The sequence below is a fragment of the Lactuca sativa genome, chromosome 4 (genome assembly GCF_002870075.4).
Source record: "Lactuca sativa cultivar Salinas chromosome 4, Lsat_Salinas_v11, whole genome shotgun sequence".
Lineage (NCBI taxonomy): Eukaryota > Viridiplantae > Streptophyta > Magnoliopsida > Asterales > Asteraceae > Lactuca > Lactuca sativa.
Window position 1 is genome coordinate 9907933 of NC_056626.2, and position 8688 is coordinate 9916620.

Genomic DNA, 8688 nt, shown 5'->3' on the forward strand with positions numbered 1-8688 from the left:
AGGACCAATCGATTGGTTCCTGATTACAAATATATGTTTTCATATTGAATCGATTGTAAGTATCTCCTAATCTTTTTTTTGGTTTTCTACTTTGTTGTGTTTTCTGAATAACGCTTCATAGCTTATGAATTTTGGAGTTTTTTTTTTCTTTGTAGGCTATAGGATATAAGTGTCAACAATTACAGTCCATTAATCTTGGTTGTGGTTCAGGTGGGTGGATGAATTTGAAAGTGTGGGATGATCATTTCATAACATAAGAAGGATTTTAAAGTTATTGAACCCTAAGCTTTCAAACTTCTGATTTCATACTTATCTCTATTTCCATTTGCTCCCACTTTTTGTAATTAGGTGTCATGGTTGGTGATGCGATGACGGTTTGAATCTGATTTGCTTTTTCAGGTGACAAATATTGATCTTTTTGCTCTTTGTTTCCGATACGTTCATGTGTTCCTCCAATCTCAACGTTTTTTTTCTTTTTCTATACTTTCTTTTTATTTATATGTAATACATATGCTTTCCTGTTTTTAGGTATGTTACAGTGCACACCAATTGTTTGTTGTAATGTTTCACCTGTTGGATTGTCAATTTTAATTAAATTAGCTTACACAATTGCTCAATTTGGGACAATATGTCCAGAGAAGTAATATTTTTATCATGAAATTGTTAGTTTTCACCACAAACGTATGTATGTGTGTGATTGTTTATCTGTTATTGTAGATAAATGGAAGCAATTGTATTGAATATGTCAATGAGTTTGTTGATGTAGGTAAGCTCTGTATTTTTACTCAATCATATCGTTATTAAAATATTTGACTTTATTCTTTGGTAATTGCAGGATTTTGAAACCAATCCGATTGCCTAAATGGAGCGATGTCGTAAGCCGGCCATCAGACCGATTTCAGGGTTCGCTTTTACGGCGGGTTAGACATCTCCCTTAATTGTGATATATTAATGGCTTCTAAAGATGCTAAATTTATAGATACACATACCAGGGTTGTTGATTTTCTATAAAGCTTATCATATAGCTACGATTTGTTCCGATTAGTGATTACTAGGGATGAGATTTAGAATCGGAAAACCGGACCGGAACCGGAACCGGACCCGTTAGAACCGGAATATATAAAACCGGGTTCGGTTCCGGGTTTAAAAATTGGCTTTATCCGGGTTCCGGGTAATCCGGGTTTGGGTCCATTGGGTCCGGGTAAACCGGGTCTAAAATCCGGAACCGGTTTTTGGAACCGGAACCACTTTTAGGGCCGGAACCACTTTTTGTGAAACGTTTACAAGATGCATATCTTATTCGTTTCAACTCCAATTGACATACGGTTTTTTCCAACATGTAGTTTAGAGTTTGTACATGATTCTAGACTATAAATTTGTCATTTTTAGTTTTATATTCATTGACTTACAGTCCTCAAAAGTTGAGATACCAAAGCTGAAAGTTTTTAGTTTTTTAGTTTTTTTGTATTCGGTGAAAGTTTTAAAACATGCATATCTAATTCGTTTGAAGTCGGATTGACATGTGGTTTTTTCCAACTTCTAGTTTACAGTTTGTACATGAGTTTAGACTATAATTTTGTCATTTTTGGTTTAACATTCAATGATTTACAGTCCTCCGAAGTCGAGATATCAAAACTGAAAATTTTCAACTTTTCAGCTATTTGTTTTTGTACTTTGTATTATGTGAAAATATTAACACAAATATATCTCATTCGTTTAAATTCGGATTGACATGCAGGTTTTTCCAGAGTGTATTTTAGAGTTTGTACATGATTTTAGACTCTAATTTTGTTAATTGTGGTTTCGTATTCAATAAGTTACAGCCCCCTAAAGTCGGGATATCAATATGAAAAATTTCAAAGTTCAACCCACTAAGTAGTAAGTAATTACCAAAAAATTCTGGTTTTTTCGGGTTTTCCGGGTCTAAACCCACTTTATCCGGTTCCAACCTACCCACTTTGATGTTTCCGGGTTTTCCGGTTCTAGACCCACTTTACCCGGAACCATACCCGGAACCGAACCGGAACCGGTTCCTATATACCGGTCCGGTTTCCGGTTCTATAAAATCCCGTTAACCGGTTCCGGGTTTTCCGGGTCCGGGTCCATCCGGTCCGGGTTTGGACCCACTTTCATCCCTAGTGATTACCATATTGTGCTAGCCCTAAAATTTTCTTTTACTTGAATCTAACTGCCACTATCATTCTATCAAAGTTCTCCCCTGACCTCCGCATCACCATTGCTGGTCGTAATAGGTTTTGCTTTACTTCATGAGTTATTTGAGTCTTTTATACAGTTTTCATTTGTGGTCCCTTTGTGGTTGAATGTGTTTTTAGTTAATCGGGTGGAATATGAGTCAAGTTGTAAATGTTTGCTGTTTTGTTTCCTCCAATGTCTGTTTCTATTCTCAAAAGAAATTTAGTTACATATTTGACTTATTACAGATTGGATGAGGCTATATTTGTTATGAAAGATGTGAAACGATCATGTTGATCATGTTGGTCACTGATAATGAGTATAAAACTAACTGGCATTCAAATTTTGAAGCTCATTTGGTTACAGCTCTAAAATGGCATGTTCTTATGGACACCCATAATAGATACAACTCTACAGGGAAGAACGACATGTAAGTTACAAAATAATACCTTAATGTATAACATATGTCAATCTCATTAAAGGTATGTATGTATGTATATGGGTATTTCTGTAATTTGGTCAACATATCTTTGAACACTAGCTAAATGTTGAAAACTAACTTACTTGTAGGGATGTTGAAACTGTTATAGTTATATTTTAGAGTCTGACATGCAACTAACAAATCAATTATGGAATGGAATTTCTCAAAAACCTACATAAGGTGATTATGTGCTTCCTTCCAAATAGTTTAACCACACACTTTTAATTGCTGAAAATTTTACAATTTGTAACTTCATATGTGCTGGCAGATTACAAGAAAGAATGCAGCAAAAGTCAACAACATGAATCATTTTGATGTCATGCCTGATCTGGTGATCTGGAACAGGTGACTATTGAAAAAGTTGACATGAACATACGTGGTTCTCTCAGAAAGACGCTATTGGTAACTTTTTTTTTTATTTACAAAAATTATGAAATTTAATTATACAAATAGAGAACATTGTATGCTAACACGTTGTTAATATGAACAACATGTGGCTGCATCACAAGGGACGGATCCAAATTTAAAAGACAAGGACAAAAATACTCCACATTATGTTGATGTGCAAGATGAGGACAAGTATAACATTCATCAAATCTTTTGAGTTCTTTCCTTATCTACAACTTATATATGAAAATATAGAAATAAAAAGTTGTCATATATACGGGTTGTTCATTTTTAAAAAGGGTTAATTCCATTTAGGCAACAACTATTAGAAACAGATTTACAGTTAGTTAGTTAGTTACTTACCTGTTTTGTTAGTTATTTGTCATAAGGGCATTTTCGTCATTTCCATGAAGAAGTTACTTAGAAGAATGTTAGCTTTTTACAAATAATAGCAATTTATTATCCGATAGCCTCTTGTAGTAGAAATTAAATACCCCTGGAAACATATCAGAACAGTAAAACCCTAAAAATAATAAATATTTTGTTGATAAATTTATTGATTTTACGATCTTTTACTCTTCCAGATCAACTCCTTCCCTTCAAGACATGACACTACTCAAACAGTTCCCTATTTCTCCTGTTAAGTTGTTAGGAAAGTATGATAAGGTCAGTTTATTTATTCTATATTTTCTTAAAAAAATTTATCCGATTGTTACTAAAATGGGCAATATACTTTATTTTTAACCCATAACAGCAACATACTTCCATTTCTTTGATGTACTATATGTTGGTTTGTTGCAGGTGCTTGCTATTGATAGAAGAGCCGTGATGTGAGACCATAAAAAGCTTATTGACACTTATATTTTGCCCTGAACTGAGAATTCAGATAGCTACAAAATAAGTAGGTGCCGAAGATATAATATCTGTGGAGTTGTCAAAAAATTCCAATTAAATAAAAACACAACGGATTTTTTTCCCTAATTGTATTTGAGGTGTTGCATTGTATTACAAACGAATACGATCTAACCCCCGCAACGCGGGGCATCTTTTCTAGTTATAGATCAAACTTGTTATTAAAAGTCAAAATAGTAAATTATATTTTTTTGAACCATCGACCTCAAAATATATTATAGGTCAAAATAGTAAATTGAAATAAATGATATTATTGTCTAGATTCTAGAGGATTGAAAGAGATGAAAATAAGTCTACATAAAAAAGTTATATTTTAAAAGTGATATTTTTTTAACGGTATTTTTTAATTCATCTATATCCAAAATAAGATCTGAACCCTTAACCTAAAAAAAAAAAAAAAAAAAAAAAAAAAAAAAAAAAAAAAGGATAATACTTAGGGTATTTTTGAGTTAGCTTTTTTATGTCAAAAGTGATTTTTAAGAAAAGTGCTTATTAGCTTAGACCATCCGTTATACCCACCACATACCATATTTGTGGTGGGTGTCACATCAGCACCACATTCCACTACCACTAACATGGGATACCTACCAGTAACACACCACTCCACATCATTATTTTTATTTTTATTTTAATTCAAAAATACAATAAAATTACTTATTTTTAATTCAAAAATTACAATAAAATTACATTTTTTATAATTAAAAAGCATTCATTTTTTTAAAATTATTTTTCATTAATTATAAGAATAAAATAACAACTTTAAACTACATTACTTAGTTAATCTAGAAAAAAAAACATTACATTAATAAAAGAAACGAACATAAAAATCATAATCGTCGTTCATGCTATGTTGGTACAAATGTTCCGCGACATCTTCTCGAAGATTGAAACACGTTTCATTGTTATGAATCTCAACAACTCGCTCTAAAAAAGCATTCCTTCCGGGTACGAACTCCTCAATTGGAACGACAACGTCGTTCGGATCATACGTGCAAATCGCTCGACCTTCATCTTCAATAATCATATTATGCATTATAATACATGCTAGGACCATTCATTTAATTCTTTCTTTATCCCGGAGTCGTGTAGCATATTTCACTACATGCCATGTTTGCTTAAGGACTCCAAATGCCCTCTCGATATCTTTTCTCACCGATTCCTGTTTTCTTGTAAAAATTTTTGCCTTTTCACTTCGAGGAACCGAGTATGCCTTCATCAATGTAGAATAATCCGGGTATATCCCATCACCAAGGTAGTAACCGTATTTGTACACGTGCCCGTTCACCGTGAACGTCATATCAGGTGCTTTGCCGGTCCAAATATCGTTGAAAAGTGGAGACTAACCAAGAACATTAAGGTCGTTGCTAGACCCTGCTACTCGAAAAAAGGCATGTCATATCCACAAATCATGAGATGCAACTGCTTCTAGGATGATAGTTGCTTCACCTATATCTCCTCGAGTGAACTGACCACACCATGTAATTGGACATTTTTCCCAAGCCACATGCGTACAATCTAGACTGCCAAGCATACCAGGAAATCCATGTCTCTCTTCATGAGCCGAATATAATCTCTCAATATCACGTTGAGTAGGTTTACGCAAATATTCTTCGTGAAAAACCTCATAAACACATGCATAAAACTAATCTACACATTCAACTGCGGTCCTCTCGGATACTTTCAAGTATTCGTCAGATGCATCAAATGCTATACCGTATCCCAAATACCTAAGAGCAGCCACACATTTTTGTATATTACTAAAACTCATTCTTCCTCTAGTGTCGGGTTTTTTGTTTGAAAAAATCATAATGAGATTCTAAAGCATTACTAATACGTAAAAATATAGCCTTATTCAAACGGAAACGACGTTCGAACGAGTCGTCATTATAAAGACAATTATCGGCAAAGTAATCACGTACCAATAAGTCGTGTGTGGCTTGGCGATCACGATTGACGACCGCCCTTGTACGTGCTGCATTCGAACTTTCTTTGGCGTGAACGTGTTGCACAACATTGAAGAATGTCTCGATGAATTCTACGTCGTCATCCGAGTCAAAACTTTTTAAAAAGTCCATATGTATTGTGGGATCCATGTGTATTTGTTTTGTGGTTTTAGAGAGTAGAATGGGGTATAAGTTAGTGAATTGAGTTTGAAAAAAAAAACGGCCCAAAAACCAAACAACCAATCAAATGTCTCGTTTGAATCCGTTGTCCCGAGCACGAGCCACCACGAAAACGAGCCACCACGAGACAACGGGGTGGTGTGCACGCCCGTTGTTCGTGACCAGCTCGACCACGAACACACTCGTTATATGTATACCGTTTGGCCTTATGGCTTTTAGGAAAAACTGGTTTTAAAAAGTGTTTGGATGCAAAAGCTATTTTTTCAGGAGTAAAATGGTTAAAAAGCTAAAAAGCTAGGATTTTCCAACTTTTTGAAAGCTTTACATTTTCACATCCAAAAAGTTGTTTTAAAAATCGTTTTTTAAATAGACAAACATTTTTTTTAGCTGATTAGCTTTTTAAAAAGCTAAAAAGGTAATAAGTTTTTTTAAAAGCTATCCCAAACACCCAATTAATATGGTTACGCTTAAAAACATTTGATATAAAAAAAAGTTATATGTAAAATGGATTTGGAGGGTTCCCATAGATATCTGGCTTCCCATCTTTAATTTCCAAATTCGTTAAACCAACAATAAAATATTACTATGAATCTTGATTAGGGTGGACCTTTTTCTCAAAATTATATATATATATATATATATATATATATATATCCATTAAAATTATTTAATTTTGAGAAAAAGGGTCCACCCTAATCAAGATATATATATATATATATATATATATATATATATATATATATATATATATATATATATATATATATATATATATGGTTAGGTTATTTTGTTTTTACTATCTATTGTGTGTCTGTATGACTGATTCTGGACCAATCATTTTAGTTATTTTAAGAAAGAAATTAATGCATATTACATATTGAAGATATAATAGGTATTAATTACATCTTCAGCATTTAATAATCATTAATTACTTTCTTAAAATAACTAAAATGATTGGTCCAAAATCAATCATACAGGCACACAATAGATAGTGAAAACATTTAAACCTAACTCTCTCTCTCTTTCTCTTATATATATATATATATATATATATATATATATATATATATATATATATATATATATATATATATATATATATATATATATATATATATATATATATACACACGGTTAAAATGTAAAACTATTAATATATGAAGGATATTTATATATTTTAAATAAATATAAAGTTTTCTATATATGTTTTATTTATTACACACATACCAAATATAATAATGTATTTTACAACGAAACATAAAATACGACGATTAAAAAAATTCCCACGAGTTAAAAAACAATTCCAAATTTAATTTATTGGATTTGCTTTTAATACCGAGACAAAAATTTTCATAGATAAATAAGCTTTCGAGATATGTTTTATTTATTCCACGTTTATACCTAACGAACAACTTTTCTTTTTAAGAAAAGAAAAAAAAAACAAAAAATATTTTCTTTCAATAGAAAACAACAAAACTATATTCCTTTTATCCTTAATCTTTGAAGTTTTAAGTATGGCAAATATATTTGGGTTGATGACCTAGAAAAATAATGTATTTAGGGTTGTCCTGTTCAAAACTTCAAATTAAGATAAGTGGCGAATCTAGAATCTAAATTCACCTGGTTCACTAAGCAAGTTCAACCAAACCAATATAATCATGAATATAAAAATCAGATCGCGCCAACAGTCGACTGGTTGAACCAACAACCGTTCATGTCACCGTTTGTTAATCTCAAAAAACCGCATGATAGCAAACAAGGTGGAACTGACTGATTTCCAAAAAAACACTAGTTCAACCGGACCAATTAGATATTTCAAAAAACAAGTTTTGATAAATATATGTATTAATTTTTTAAAAGCAACTGCAAAAGCTATTTTATAATAAAAATGCGCCTTCTAACCGCTTTTTAACTTATTAGCTAACATAGATGCCAAACACAAAGGTACTTATAAGTTTCTTCGCATCTTGTTATGTATAAGACATTATCTCTCACATATTTCATTTTTGACTAACTATAGATGGTAACTAAATATATGTATTTATTTATTTTTCAAATATTTTTTTTTTTTAACTAACACTTTGTTTTTCCAACACAAGGTAGGTCCTTTAATTCTTTTTTATGTAGGTCCTAAATTTTTGTGTATATAATTTATTGTAAATCTTGAAAAAATAGGTGGGTCAAAGGACCCACCTTAAGATAGTGTAGCCTCGCCACTGATTAAGATAATATTACCGGTGATCTTAGATTTTAACAGGTTTGTCATATTACGTGACATTAATTTATAGGAAGAATTTTATATATGTTCTTCTTAAATATCAAAATATCATATTTGTCAAACTTAATTTCTTAATATCATATTTATCCTTCATAAACATTCAAAATATCATATTTAACCAAATCTTTTTAACAATGTTTTAATAGTTTATAACCAAATTTTAAATCTTAGAATTATAATAATAATTAAAAAATTACCGTATTATCCCTATGTCTATAATAAAAGAATGTCTACTTATAAATTATTGGAAAATCGCTCTCTTAACAAACAAATCGTTTCATATCCATCCCACTCCATATAATGCATGCATTGAT

At 31.6% G+C, this 8688-nt stretch overlaps 1 long non-coding RNA gene across 3 annotated transcripts; it reads left to right on the top strand.

Moving 5' to 3' along the window:
- The first annotated feature begins 254 nt into the window (after positions 1-254).
- LOC111910634 (uncharacterized) lies at positions 255-4267 on the top strand. Of its 3 annotated transcripts, XR_008232071.1 has the most exons (7): positions 255-766; positions 836-2675; positions 2764-2854; positions 2943-3076; positions 3184-3253; positions 3646-3727; positions 3863-4267. It is a non-coding gene; the product is annotated as an uncharacterized LOC111910634 (long non-coding RNA). The 3 variants fall into 3 exon arrangements; XR_002856590.3 differs by having other exon boundaries at positions 2764-3076; XR_008232072.1 differs by having other exon boundaries at positions 255-762; positions 2764-3076.
- The last annotated feature ends 4421 nt before the right edge of the window (positions 4268-8688 follow it).